Source organism: Arachis hypogaea, chromosome 16 (assembly GCF_003086295.3).
Source record: "Arachis hypogaea cultivar Tifrunner chromosome 16, arahy.Tifrunner.gnm2.J5K5, whole genome shotgun sequence".
Taxonomy (NCBI): domain Eukaryota; kingdom Viridiplantae; phylum Streptophyta; class Magnoliopsida; order Fabales; family Fabaceae; genus Arachis; species Arachis hypogaea.
Window position 1 is genome coordinate 116,693,553 of NC_092051.1, and position 15,027 is coordinate 116,708,579.

The 15,027-nt window shown below is 32.3% G+C and overlaps 1 long non-coding RNA gene and 1 other non-coding gene across 2 annotated transcripts; one reads left to right on the forward strand and one right to left on the reverse strand.

Annotated features, from left to right (window-relative positions):
- The first annotated feature begins 825 nt into the window (after positions 1-825).
- LOC112758914 (uncharacterized) lies at positions 826-2,260 on the forward strand. Its single transcript, XR_003179853.3, has 3 exons — positions 826-1,215; positions 1,485-1,833; positions 1,912-2,260. It is a non-coding gene; the product is annotated as an uncharacterized lncRNA (long non-coding RNA).
- An 11,373-nt stretch (positions 2,261-13,633) lies between these two features.
- On the reverse strand, positions 13,634-13,741 carry LOC112762027 (small nucleolar RNA R71). Its single transcript, XR_003182389.1, has one exon. It is a non-coding gene; the product is annotated as a small nucleolar RNA R71 (small nucleolar RNA).
- Between the last annotated feature and the right edge of the window lie 1,286 nt (positions 13,742-15,027).

Consider the following 15,027-nt stretch of genomic DNA (forward strand, 5'->3'; position numbering starts at 1 on the left):
GGCTCGTAGAGGACGACGGTGATGGTTGGCGGAGCTAGGGTTCGGACAGGGAGTGGTGACGGGTTGGAAGAGAAGGTTGGGTGTCGCGGCTGTTTGGTGGTAGACGAGAGGAGACCCAGAAATGGAGAAGATGGCCGCTGCCGCTCTGGGCTTTGGTGGAGAGGAGGAGCTAGCGCTGTGATTTCTGGGCTCAGCGGAGGTGAGAAGAGGGGAAGAAGAAGAGAAAGGGGCGCGGCGGTGTGGGTTGTTACCGGAGGTTGTGGTGAAGGGAGGTGGCTGTGGCGGTGCTGAGGTGATGGTGATGGAGGTTATGGAGGTTATGGTGATGGTGATGGTGAAAAAGATGAAGATGATGATGGTTAATGGTTGGCTCAGATTGGGGGGAGGGGGAGGTTGGGAGTGCCACGTAGGTTCGGAAACCCATGAACCAAGCTCAGATCCAAGTTAGGGCACTTTTGTCACACAGATAGCATCTATCATGAGTACAAGATTAGTTTCGAGCTTTTATGAGTACAAATATCAGCGTTTTCATCTCTTATGGGTACAAATGGTCATTTATTCTTATCATGAAATAAAAGACAGCATTGTTTGTTTGGAAACACTAATTGCATTTGCATCTTGAAGGAGTTTAAAATCGAGGTTTAATCAAATAGTATTTACTTTTTGCATATTGAAGATTGATTGCTAAACTGCTATATAATGAAGTTGCGTAACATCACAAATATTGGCAGAGAATGTATGAGTTGAGACTGTGAATAAATTTGTTTAAATGAAATTAAGTCTTTTGCTCTTCTTATTAATTATGTTTCTTTCTCATATATTGACATGTGTACGAAAATGCTTACTTACTCCATTTTAATTATAAATATACTTATCTTAGTGCTTTAGTCTTGTCAAAAACCAATAGATGAAACTGAATTTTATTGACTTTACTTTCTTTTTTTCTCTAACTCCAACCATTTACTATAGCAAGTTTCGAACTTTCGATGCAAATAAGTATTTTTAGTTCATCTATTGACATGTTGCTTCCTTATTTTGCTTCATTGGCAGGGATTCTTATATAGTCTTCTTATTATTATTAAATCTCAAAAATACATAAGAATGCAAAGTTTCACAGCTTCACTGGGAACTTCATCCTCTGGTAGTATTGCTTCATTGGATGAAACTTTTGAGAGGATCAAATCAGGCTTCATTCACTTCAAGAAAGAGAAATGAGTTAGTAACTTAAAAAACTTACCCCTCTTTCTTTATTCAAATTCTTTCCTTTCATTTCCTATACCTTAAGGTTTCTCATTTTCTCAATTGTTCTATAGCGAGAACCTTGCTTTGTATTGTAAACTTGCCAAAGAACAATCCCCCCAAGATACTTTTCTTTTTTTTTTTTTCTAATAATTTCATTTTTTTTCTTTTAATTAAATTTTTTCCTATTTTTGATTTTTTGCTAATGTCTGATTTTGATTTTTGAATTTTATTGTATTTTAAAGACAAGCTGAGGTGGATGCTAAGAGGATTGTTGTTGATGTTAGCAGCAAGGCAGAGAGCATCTTTGATGCTTTGTCCAAAACATAAGTTGCATTAGATGTTATTGAATTTTGGTCAGCTCTTTCTCGATCACATTGTAGCTTGGATTTTGAACCATTTTTGCATTTTATACTGTTAGGTCTGATGTGGCTCTTCTTCAGCAATTGTTTCATTATAATTGCTTGCTTTCAAGAAGAAGCTTGCTCGAAGACTTCTTTTTGACAAGAGAGCCAATGATGATCATGAGAGAAGTATTTTGACAAAATTGAAGCAACAATGTGGTGGATAGTTTAAGCACAGATGGAAGGAGTGGTAGGTTCTTTACCTATATCATGTTCATCTCTTTTTGGCAGGTCAACTAAAAATTGTATTGCTTTTTGCTCCCACCAGGTTACAAACTTGACACTGGCAAAGGAGAATCAAACTAGCTTTGAGGAGTATTTAAGCAATAATCCTAATACGGACCCTGGAATAGACTTGACAGTTATAGTTCTGACTACTGGCTTCTGGCCCAGTTACAAATCTTTTAATCTCAATCTTCCAGCGAAAATGGTAGTATTGGAATTAAGTAGATTTTGGTCTACAAGTAACAGCTGCCCTTTCTTAATATCGATTCGTTTCTTTTTTTTTTATTTCCAAACTCTACTTGGAATTGGAATAAATTTTCACAAACAGGGTATGCTTTTGCGATGATGTGGTCACCATATATATATATATATTGGTTTTCCTTTGGTTTTAAGTTTGACTTCTCTTTGGAAAGGGTAAGGTTCATAAATCCAAAGATTTTCTTGAAAATAAAAGGAATCCAGTACTAAATAGAGGCACGTAATTAACTGAACCAAGTATTGAAACATAGTTCACTTTGCTTAGGAATAAGAACTCTAAACAGAAGATAAATATAGGTTGTGTAAAGTAAGAAGAGGAACCATATTATAAGAGGAATTTGGTATAATTTGATTATCATTGTATTAGAAAGAGGTGTGTGTTCATCTTCAAGATAGATGCGCGAAGTAAAGTATCAATGAAAACTGAATAGCTTTTTGGTATGTCTTCCTTCCTCATAGTCGAAAGAGGTGTGTATATGTTGTTATTGTTTAATCATTTGGAGCAATCATATTTAAGCTTTGAAGAGCCGATAGAAAGCATGACTTTTTCACCTTATTACAGTAAAGTTAAGCGTCCAATCATTTTTTAAAACCAAATTCGGATTAAAGTATAACCAGCTAAGCAATAAAAATGAAACAATTACGGTAAAGAAATCACGTGGCATCACAAAGCCACAATATCAGAAATAAAACGGCATGGCATGAGAAATAATGTATAAATAATTATGAATAAAAAAATCAACATATATCTAAATAGTCTAAAAAAATAATGTATAAATTATTATAAATAAATACATCCACAAATATCTAAGTAGTCCAAAAGAAATATGTACAAAATATAAAGATAGCTTGTATTTCAAAGAAAATTAAAATGGTCTAATTAAACTCATAACTACTAATAACAAGCAACTAAAATCCTAAGTTTGCAGGATAGACTATTGTATATTTTTATTCCAGTCAATGACAGTAAGTTCATTTATCATATCCCACTTCAAATTATGCTCGTCATTTACTAAATCCACAGCCAGTCGTATCCTTGAGTAATTATTGACAACCTAACAGACATTAACAATGATATTAGATAATGGAATAAACATAACTTATTAATAATGACATTTTTTTTACCCATGTCTTATCGGGTCTCCAATAGTGATTGAGGTGCATCCATTGAGCAACCCAAATACCGTCATTCCTTCGCCACAATTCAAGGAACACATTAACAAAGAAAAATATAATAAAAGAACAAATAGCCAGAAAATTAAATCTATACTTTGAAATTTTATATTTTTAAACTTACGATTTGGCAGATTGTTGCAGGACAGCTGGCTCATTGAATTTATACTTACAAAATTGAAGGTTTCTAAAGGAAGGTGTTTCTTGAAAGTTCTTGTCGGATAAAAAATTCTCAAGGTAATTTAACACATTGTCTATGACACTTTTGCGCTCTGTCATCAATGTACACTGTTTGAACGAGTCCAGATATCTCACAGTCTCATGAAGCAAATCAACCACTATAAGAAACTAATGACCATTAAGGTAAATTGGCACAAAAATCTACAACAACATTCAGAAAATAATTTTTATCGAAAACAGTCATGAAATATTATTATACTAATTAATTGAATGCCCACTGAAATTAACGAACCTTGTGTAAATCGCCAAGGTCTCTCATGAAATTATCCTTGATGTATTTCATTGTGCTGGAACAGTTCTATTTCGAGCTTAAAACAATTTTCTACGATGAATATTGAACTAAGTGAGGAATCTTATTATGTTTCTAGCCTATCTGGGAAGATATATTAATATTGAAGACTAAATTTCGAACTGCCAATAAACTTACAGAAAATGTTGGTGGCAGAAATCATTGGTTGCCATATTTGTTTTCTTTTGGCCCAATGACCCTTTGATGAGCATTGAACAAACTAAGATAAGGACCTATGGAGTACATACAATCATGGTTATTCTGTACTAATCTAAATTTGATATTTTTGCAAGCATAATAAATAAATTATGCAGAAATAAGTCTTACATCACCAATTATTGACTTGCCGGGCAGAATAGTTAGAAGAGTATTGTGTGTGCCACGACAATGATCATTTGGAACAAGCACTTCCCTAAAATCATAAAATCGGAATATTATACTATGGTAGTAGAAAAGGTTAAAAAAATAATTACATGATAAATTAGCAATAAAATGAGAAATAAATTAATTTTACTTACTCTGAATCCAAATTGTTTCTAAAGATGTAAACAGCAATGGGCAGTTCTTTATAAAAAAAGATTCATCTCTTTAGTTGGCCGAAATAAAAGGTCTAAATACTATAAAAACAATGTCAACATAAAAATAAAGTTCAGTACTCATTCATTTTGCATCAACACAAAGTTTGAAAAAAAACACAATTAAAAAATAATATAAATAATTTATAAGTTGGATTTTATTATTTTCAGATCACATGAAAACAAGGCAAGTGTTTTAAACAATAGTAAAAATATTTATAAGTTACTAACTAAATCCACACTCACATCAATAATAGAAATACTAAAGTTGCATTTTGATAAAATATGATTTTTTTTACCAACTTAATTACTAAGCATCTTTATATGCCATTTGTTTAATCTTCCATATATTTTAAAAAGTTGGATTGTATCCCTACACGTTGGCGTAAAAGATATAGATTCGTGAATATGTCTATTTCATAAGGGAAGATGAAAAAGCACAATATTATAGCGTTAATTATTTACTAAAAGTATACACACAAAATCAGCCAAATACTTTTTTTTTTGCATATAAAAAATAAATTTTTTTTCTAATACTAACATTATCCTAAAAGTTAAGCACTTACACGTGGCATGTCATTTCCGTCCATATTTAGATTGTACAAAGTTAATAACAAAGAAACAATTCACATTATGTAACAATATTATCAAAATTAAATCCTTATAACAAAAAATGACAAATTTAAGCTATAAACATGTATAAACAATTATAATAACAAATAAATAATAATAATATATTTTATGTTCATCATAAAGTGAGCTATAGTTTACATATGCCTTCCAAGTTCTTAATTTAACATTTTTATAAATATTATAATAATTAATCCTACTTAATAATTTTTATATTAATTTTTTAATAATTAAATATTTTTAATAAACTTTTAGAGTAATTTTTTTTAAATTAAATCTTACAAAATTTTTTAATTCAGTGATAAAAATGGACAGAAACTCTAACTTCAGTCATGCATTAGAGAAGTAAAAATTTATCTACCTATACTATTTGAATAGTTATACTTTGAATATGTATTGATATCATTAACGTATAATATAGAGGATGTCCAATAAATAAACAACATAATTTTAGAAATCAAGAGCAAACCTATTATTATTTTTTAAAAGATATTAATACTATAACTATTAATAAACTCTCATATTTTTTATTTTTATTTGTATTTTTTATATATATATATATATTAATTTTTTTTGTAAAAGAACAAATCTACGGAATGGTTATTTTTTCATTTATTTTTTTCTTTTAAACATATTGTTAGTTAAATTTCTATCATACTCAAGAAACAAATATATCTTTAGAATATCGGTAAAATGGTCTTGTCTAGATTGGTATTCATCATAGATAAACGAAGAACTAATCGCATCGTACAACCATATCGATCCTTTTAGAGTGTGGATCTTATCCGATCCGGTGATAGTGCAAATCGAATAATAGTCGTGATTGTCTTCGTGAGCGCTTATATTAGAGAACGTGACTTCCATATTTGATTTAATTGTAAAGAGAGAAAAGATTAATGTAGTTGAGTATGCAGAGTGTATATCTTCTTAAAAGAACCTTCATGTAATTGCTCTCAACGAGACAGAAACTGCATAGACTAGAACTCTTTTGTTTTCTCCTTTTCTTATTTTGACTTTATTTTATGTCATAAAAAAGATCTTAATTTTCTTTTAGTACCATATTAAGTTCACATTAATAAATAAGTTCTAATTATAGTTCAAAATCCATCCCAAAGATCATAACCTTAACTTATCAAACTGTTAACAAATAAAGTTTAAATTGGTAACACTCTGTCTTGACTCAGTTACAAATCTATAAACGAATCAAATTCATGCTGTCACTATATTAATACTGAATTAAAGTTGCATTAAATTGCTAGTATTTTATTTTAGACTTGCTCCAGATTAAAAGTATTATCTAAAATTTTTTTAACACTATACTATTATATCATAAGTAGCCTAAATAAAAACATTAAGCAAAAAAATAATAAATTAAAGAAATTAATTTTCTTCTACTACTTGAATTAATAGTTGGTGTAACAAATTTTTTTCATAAATTAAAGAAATTAATTTTCTTCTACTACTTGAATTAATAGTTGGTGTAACAAATTTTTTTCATAAATTAAAAAAGTATTTCCAAAAACCTTTTTACTTAAATGAAAGTATTTTATAATATACTATTAATATTTTATAAAATAATATAATATTATAACTATTTATACTCTCTCGGATTTCTTATCTTTATTTCTTTTATAACTAGTAACCTTTATGTGTAAGTACACAAATATATCCTTAGCTTATTCTTTCGTTTATTTCTTTTTTATAAACATATTTTAATTGTTAATTTTTTATCGTACTCAAGAAGATGATCTGAATTTGCGTGATTTCTGTACATTCAATCTGGTCAGGCTATTTTCATTGGTTTTCATTGCAAAAATAATTCTAATGTATAAATATCTAAGGTCTAGAATTCAATCCCATAAATATTATTTAAATAACTAAATTCTAATATTAGGATTTGATTAGTTTAATCTCCAAAGAAATATTCTAATTTAATACTATTTATAGTAAACATAAATTACACTAGTTATACTACAATTGTACTTAATTATTTGTTCTTAGACTAAAGAATCAAATTATTCTATTATTAATTAATAATTTATTCTCTAATTTTAAAAGCAATATGGTTAAATGAATATACTCTAATTAAGAAAATTAATATAATAAGCTGATTTTTTTTTTATTTTGAGAATAGAATAATATTTTAAAATTAATTTAAGGTATTTAAATCTTGTAATTAGTTTGTTTTAGATAGTTATATTAAGTTATGTTAATATTTTTTTTCCTAATGTATTGGATAATATTTTATTTTGATATTCTTTATCATAGCATTAATCAATAATTTTTTTTTTAATCTTAAACAATATCATACTTATGGAAAGAGCGTGAATTTTAAATTAATTAATGGTAAGATAATATTCTTATTTATTATTAATTATACCTTCTCTAAATTATACAAATTATACTATAATTATACAAACTATTTGTTTTTAAATTAGAAAATCAAATTATTGTATTATTAATTAATATTTTTTTCTATTAATATAAGCATTATGCAATTATTTTATGAAAGTTAGTTAAAAAAATTTCACCGAAAATATCTCTATAGAAAAGTTAGCAACTTAGCAAATCTTTCTTTTCTCATTAGCATATTTAGCTTTCCAAATAGAGTGGCACTAGTAACGTGCTTTTTGGGGCCTTTTCCTCAATATCTTTCCAAATCTTTCTTTATGGCTAGTAGATATTGTTTTGAGACACTTAGATTTGTTTGTTTAATTGAAAATCAATGTCAAGTTGAAGGGTTAGGATTTTAATTAACCAATCTTACAAGATTTTAAAAGTTTACTATTTCATAATTACTCCCACATCAAATACCATTTGTTGTTGTACAGTTCGAACGTGAGTGTTTGTTTTTGTTTCCTCGTCTAATTCATGTCAGGTCATACTGTCGCAATTGGTGTTTTTGCTCTATGATTTCTGGAAAAAGCATTCTTTTTCGTCTTTTAAAAAAAAGAAAAAAAATGGAAATTCTTCTAATATATGGTTTAGTATTAAAAGTCATATTAAAATAGATTAAAGTTATAACATATTTTGCTTTTCTTTTTTCCCAGTACTAAGCTTAAATTATGAATTTGTTTTTTTTTTTTGATTTCCCATGGTATCTCCCAACCCGGCAGGTCAAGGACTAATCCGTCGCGGTATATAGTTTTTATTTAGTATATCAAATTATATTTTCTATTTCATGCACTGGTAATAGGCCATAGTTGATTAGTTGGGGCCCAAGAACTACATATGGAAGGTGAGCAAGTCCATCTGTTGAGGAAAAAAACAAAAGAAGAAAATGTGGCCTGAAAGACAGATGCTAATGAGTGGTAGCTGGGAAAACTTATAAAGAAAATGCCTCCACGTATGAACTTAATTAATTAGAGTTGAAGGTACCAACTGGTTTGAAACACTAAACTGATAGTTAATTAGAGCTGAAGGTATCAAGTCCTTATCCTCCAATGTTTTACTGTTCTCCCCTGCTTTGGCGAACCAGGGGATTGTCCGCCGTTGGACTACTACCGGATAGATTAGTTCAAACTCCAAATCTAGTTCACAACTAGAAAATGGATTAATACAGACAAATTTACAGACAGATTTAGTCTTTATTACAGATGGATTTTTGGTTACCAACGAAATTACCGACAGATTTTGTCCCTCTGTAAAAGCCCCGTCGGAAATTATTTATCGACGGATTTTTTTTTCCGACGGATTTTTTTTTCGTCGGAAAATTACCGACGGATTTTTACCAGTTACCGACAGATTTTACCTCTGTAAATTCTCCATCCATTTTCCAAAGGCGACGAACTTTCCAACGGATTTTCCGTCTGTAATTACAGACGGATTTTCAGACGGATTTTTCGTCTATAATTACAGACGGATTTTCAGACGAATTTTCCGTCTGTAATTACAGACGAATTTTCCGACAGATTTTTCGTCTGTAAATATAAATTTAATACAAATTTATTACAAAATAAACTTGTTTTCATTCAAAATAAATATAAATTTAATACAAATTTTATCTAATTTTATTCGAATATAATATTTCAAAAAATAAACAAATTCATCGTATTATCAAACTAAAAGAAAAGTACTATAAATAAACAAGTCAATATAATTCAAATATAAACAAAGTATAATCCCTAAGCAACACTGGTTTACAAGGAAATACATGAGCACAGATTGAACATTAGTTGTTCAATTCTTTTAAGATCCATTCAACGTTTCCTCTTTCCCCTGGCGGCTTGTTCTGCTAAGACCTTTGGGTTTCTTCTGCGTGCCACAATAATTTTTGGAGGAGTGATAACCACTACAGAAAGCATAGAAAAACAATTGAATAAAGAAAATGAAGCAAGGATCAAACGATTATATTCTACTTCATTCATTTAAACATGTTAAGAATTAATGAAATCATACTGTGGCACTGGATTTGAAAGGTATAGTATCATAAGGATGCAACATTGATTGATCATGGGGCCTATGAAACAGTAAGTGTGCTATAGATCGATCAATGGGGTTTGTGTCAGTTTCCATATCCATGAATCTCATACACCTGAATGAAGTTGCAGGTTATACTTATCAAGAAGATTAAATAGCATTATATTTCTGCAATAAATTAAAAAAGTTTGTTTAACAGTACTTTCTATGCACTGACATTAAGTACTTATAACTCTAAGCAATAAAACTGAAGTGAAGACAGCAACCAATACCTGCTACCATTATGTGGCATGATGAGCGGATAATTTATACGCTTTTTGACATTATTTTTAGTATGTTTTTAGTAGGATCTAGTTACTTTTAGGGATGTTTTTAATAGATTTTGTGTTAAATTCACATTTCTGGACTTTACTATGAGTTTGTGTGTTTTTCTGTGATTTCAGGTATTTTCTGGCTGAAATTGAGGGACTTGAGCAGAAATCAGATTCAGAGGTTGAAAAAGGACTGCTGATGCTGTTGGATTCAGACCTCCCTGCACTCAAAGTGAATTTTCTGGAGCTACAGAACTCGAAATGGCGCGCTTCCAATTGCGTTGGAAAGTAGACATCCAGGGCTTTCCAGCAATATATAATAGTCCATACTTTGGCCAAGAATTGACGACGTAAACTGGCGTTCAACGCCAGCCTTCTGCCCAAATTTGGCGTCCAGCGCTAGAAAAGGATCCAAAACCAGAGTTGAACGCCCAAACTGGCACAGAAACTGGCGTTCAACTCCACAAATGGCCTCTGCACGTGCTACACTTAAGCTCAGCCCAAACACACACCAAGTGGGCCCCGGAAGTGGATTTATGCATCAATTACTTACTCATGTAAACCCTAGTGACTAGTTTATTATAAATATGACCTTTTACTACTGTATTAGGCATCTTTGGTCTCAGTTTTATTCCATTGTTCATCTTAGGAGACTATTGATCACGTTTAGGGGGCTGGCCATCTCGGCCATGCCTGGACCTTCACTTATGTATTTTCAACGGTAGAGTTTCTACACTCCATAGATTAAGGTGTGGAGCTCTGCTGTTCCTCAAAGATTAATGCAAAGTACTACTGTTTTCTATTCAATTCTTCTTATTTCTCTTCTAAGATATCCATTCGCACCCAAGAACGTGATGAAGGTGATGATTATGTGTGACGCTCATCATCCTTCTCCCTTATGAACGCGTGCCTGACAAACACTTCTGTTCTACATGAATTAAGCTAGAATGAGTATCTCTTAGATCTCCTAACCAGAATCTTCGTGGCGTAAGCTAGAATGATGGCGGCATTCAAAAGAATCCGGAAGGTCTAAACCTTGTCTGTGGTATTCTGAGTAGGATTCAATGATTGAATGACTGTGACGAGCTTCAAACTCGCGAGTGCTGGGCGTTAGTGACAGACGCAAAAGGAGGGTGAATCCTATTCCAGCACGATCGAGAACCGACAGATGAATAGCCGTGCCGTGACAGGGTGCGTGAGCATATGATTCACTGAGAGGAGGGGATGTAGCCACTGACAACGGTGATGCCCTTGCATACAGCCAGCCATGGAAAGGAGTAAGACTGATTGGATGAAGATAGCAGGAAAGCAGAGGTTCAGAGGAACGAAAAGCATCTCCATTCGCTTATCTGAAATCCCTGCCAATGAATCTACATAAGTATCTCTATCCCTTTTATTGTTTATTTTAATCTAATAAAGTATCATGTTTAAATCCGCCTGACTGAGATTTACAAGTTGACCATAGCTTGCTTCAAGCCAACAATCTCTGTGGGATCGACCCTTACTCACGTAAGGTTTATTACTTGGACGACCCAGTACACTTGCTGGTTAGTTGAACGGAGTTGTGTCCACACATAGTAAAGAGCCATAATAATGATTCCATACAATAACAAAGAGTACTACATTAATGTGATCACAATTTCGTCCACCAAGTTTTTGGCGCCGTTGCCGGGGATTGTTTGAGTTTGGACAACTGACGGTTCATCTTGTTGCTCAGATTAGGTAATTTTCTTTTTATTTTATTTTCAAAAATTTTTCAAAAATATTTCTAAAATTTTCTCATCTGTTTTCGAAAAAAAATAATAACAATATTTTCAAAAAAAAAAAATGTTTTCAAAAATAAATGATTCTATGGTTTCAGAATTTTTAAGAATGAATTCTAGCGTTTCATGAAGCATGTTGAAGCCTGGCTGGCTGTAAAGCCATGTCTCAATCCTTATACCCAAGAGAAGAGCTTCTTTATCTTTCTTAGCCAATTGGCTGTTGAATGTAAGGAATGTCAGGCGTGTCATGTCTGAGTTACATACTAAAGCTTGGCTGGCTATTGAGCCATGCCTGACCCTCTGATTGGAGCTTTAGAGCATAAGATTCCTGGAATTCATATTAAAAATTTTGGAATCCTTTTTTTCTTTTTCAAAAGAATTTTTCGAAAAATATAAAATAAAAAAAAATTTAGAAAATCAAAAAAATCAAAAATATTTTTCTGTTTCTTGTTTGAGTCTTGAGTCATATCATAAGTTTGGTGTCACTTGCATATGCATCTTGCATTTTTTCGAAAATTTCATGCATTCATAGTGTTCTTCATGATCTTCAAGTTGTTCTTGGTAAGTCTTCTTGTTTGATCTTGATGATTTTTTTTTTTTGTTTTGTGACTTTTCATGTTTATCATATGCATTCTTGAATTCTTAGTGCTTAAGCATTAAAGAATTCTAAGTTTGGTGTTTGGCATGTTTTATTTGCATTAAAAATTTTTCAAAAGTGTCTATGATGTTCATCTTGACATTCATAGTGTTCTTGGTGTTCATCTTGACATTCATAGCATTCTTGCATTCATCACATGTTTTGATCTAAAAATTTCATGCATTGCATAATTTTCATGTTTTTCTCTTGCATCATAAAAATTCAAAAATCAAAAAAATATCTTTCCCTTTTTCTCTCATCAAATTCGAAAATTGAAGTTGACTTTTTCAAAAATTTTTAAAATCAAGTTGTTTCTTATGAGTCAAATCAAATTTTCAAATTTGAAAATCTTATCTATTTTAAAAATCAAATCTTTTTCAAAAACTAATTTCTATCATATCTTTTCAAAAATATCTTCTTATCTTATCTTTTTCAAAAATATCTTTTCAAAATATCTTTTCTAACTTCCTAACTTCTTATCTTTTCAAAATTTGTTTCAACCAACTAACTAACTTTTTGTTTGTTTCTTAACTTTTTCAAAACTACCTAACTAACTCCCTCTCTCTAATTTTCGAAAATATCTCCCCTCTTTTTCAAAAATTTCTTTTTAATTAACTAATTATTTTTATTTGTTTTATTTTTATTTAAAAAAAATTTCGAAAAATACTAACAAATTTTCAAAAACCAATTTTCAAAAATCACTAACTCCTTTTCAAAAAAATTTTCGAAAATTATACCTCCCCCATCCTATTCTATTTATTCATTCATATCCTAACATCTCATCTCACATCTCTTCCATTCTCACAGTTGTGTTTCTTCCTTTATATTACATTCTTTGTCTCCCCCTCTTCTTCCACTCACACAGGGATCCATATACTGTGGTATAAAGGATCTCTATTATTATCATTATTTTCCTGGCCATTCTTCCTTGTCATATGAGCAGGAGCAAGGATAAGAACATTCTTGTGGAAGCAGATCCAGAACCTGAAAGGACTCTGAAGAAAAAAATTAAGAGAAGCTAAAATACAACAATCCAGAGATAACCTTTCAGAAATTTTCGAACAGGCAGAGGAGATGGCAGCCGAAAATAATAATAATGTAAGGAAGATGCTTGGTGACTTTATTGCACCTAATTCCAATTTACATGGAAGAAGCATCTCCATTCCTGCCATTGGAGCAAACAACTTTGAGCTGAAACCTCAATTAGTTTCTCTGATGCAGCAGAACTGCAAGTTTCATGGACTTCCATCTGAAGATCCTTTTCAGTTCTTAACTGAATTCTTGCAGATATGTGATACTGTTAAGACTAATGGAATAGATCCTGAAGTCTACAGGCTCATGCTTTTCCCTTTTGCTGTAAGAGACAGAGCTAGATTATGGTTGGATTCTCAACCCAAAGACAGCCTGAACTCTTGGGATAAGCTGGTCACGGCTTTCTTAGCCAAGTACTTTCCTCCTCAAAAGCTGAGCAAGCTTAGAGCTGATGTTCAAACCTTCAGACAGAAAGAAGGTGAATCTCTTTATGAAGCTTGGGAAAGATACAAACAGTTGACCAAAAAGTGTCCTTCTGACATGCTTTCAGAATGGACCATCCTGGATATATTCTATGATGGTCTGTCTGAGTTATCTAAGATGTCACTGGATACTTCTGCAGGTGGATCCATTCACCTAAAGAAAACGCCTGCAGAAGCTCAAGAACTCATTGACATGGTTGCTAATAACCGGTTCATGTACACTTCTGAAAGGAATCCTGTGAATAATGGGACGCCTATGAAGAAGGGAGTTCTTGAGGTTGATACTCTGAATGCCATATTGGCTCAGAATAAAATATTGACTCAGCAAGTCAATATGATCTCACAGAGTCTGCATGGAATGCAAGCTGCATCCAACAGTACTCAAGAGACTTCTTCTGAAGAAGAAGTTTATGATCCTGAGAACCCTGCAATAGCAGAGGTAAATTACTTAGGTGAACCGTATGGAAACACCTATAACTCAACATGGAGAAATCATCCAAATTTCTCATGGAAGGATCAAAAGCCTCAACAAGGCTTTAATAATGGTGGAAGAAACAGGTTTAGCAATAGCAAACCTTTTCCATCATCAACTCAGCAACAGACAGAGAACTCTGAACAAAATGCTTCTAATTTAGCAAATCTAGTCTCTGATCTATCTAAGGCCACTGTAAGTTTCATGAATGAAACAAGATCTTCCATTAGAAACCTGGAAGCACAAGTGGGCCAGCTGAGTAAAAGGATCACTGAAATCCCTCCTAGTACTCTCCCAAGCAATACAGAAGAAAATCCAAAAGGAGAGTGCAAGGCCATTGACATAAGTGCCATGGCCGAACCTGTGAGGAGAGGAGAGGACGTGAATCCCAAGGAGGAAGACCTCCAGGGACGTCCAGTGATCAATAAGGAGCTTCCCTCTGGGGAACCAAAGGACTCTGAGGCTCATCTAGAGACCATAGAGATCCCATTGAACCTCCTTATGCCCTTCATGAGCTCTGATGAGTATTCCTCTTCTGAAGAGAATGAGGATGTTACTGAAGAGCAAACTGCCAAGTTTCTTGGTGCAATCATGAAGCTGAATGCCAAATTATTTGGCATTGATGCTTGGGAAGTTGAACCTCCCTTGTTCATCAATGAACTAAGTGATCTGGATCAACTGACATTGCCTCAGAAGCGACAGGATCCTGGAAAGTTCATAATACCTTGTACCATAAGCACCATGATCTTTAAGGCTCTGTGTGACCTTGGTTCAGGAATAAACCTCATGCCCCTCTCTGTAATAGAGAAACTGGGAATCTATGGGGTGCAAGCTGCTAAAATCTCACTAGAGATGGCAGACAGCTCAAGAAGACAGGC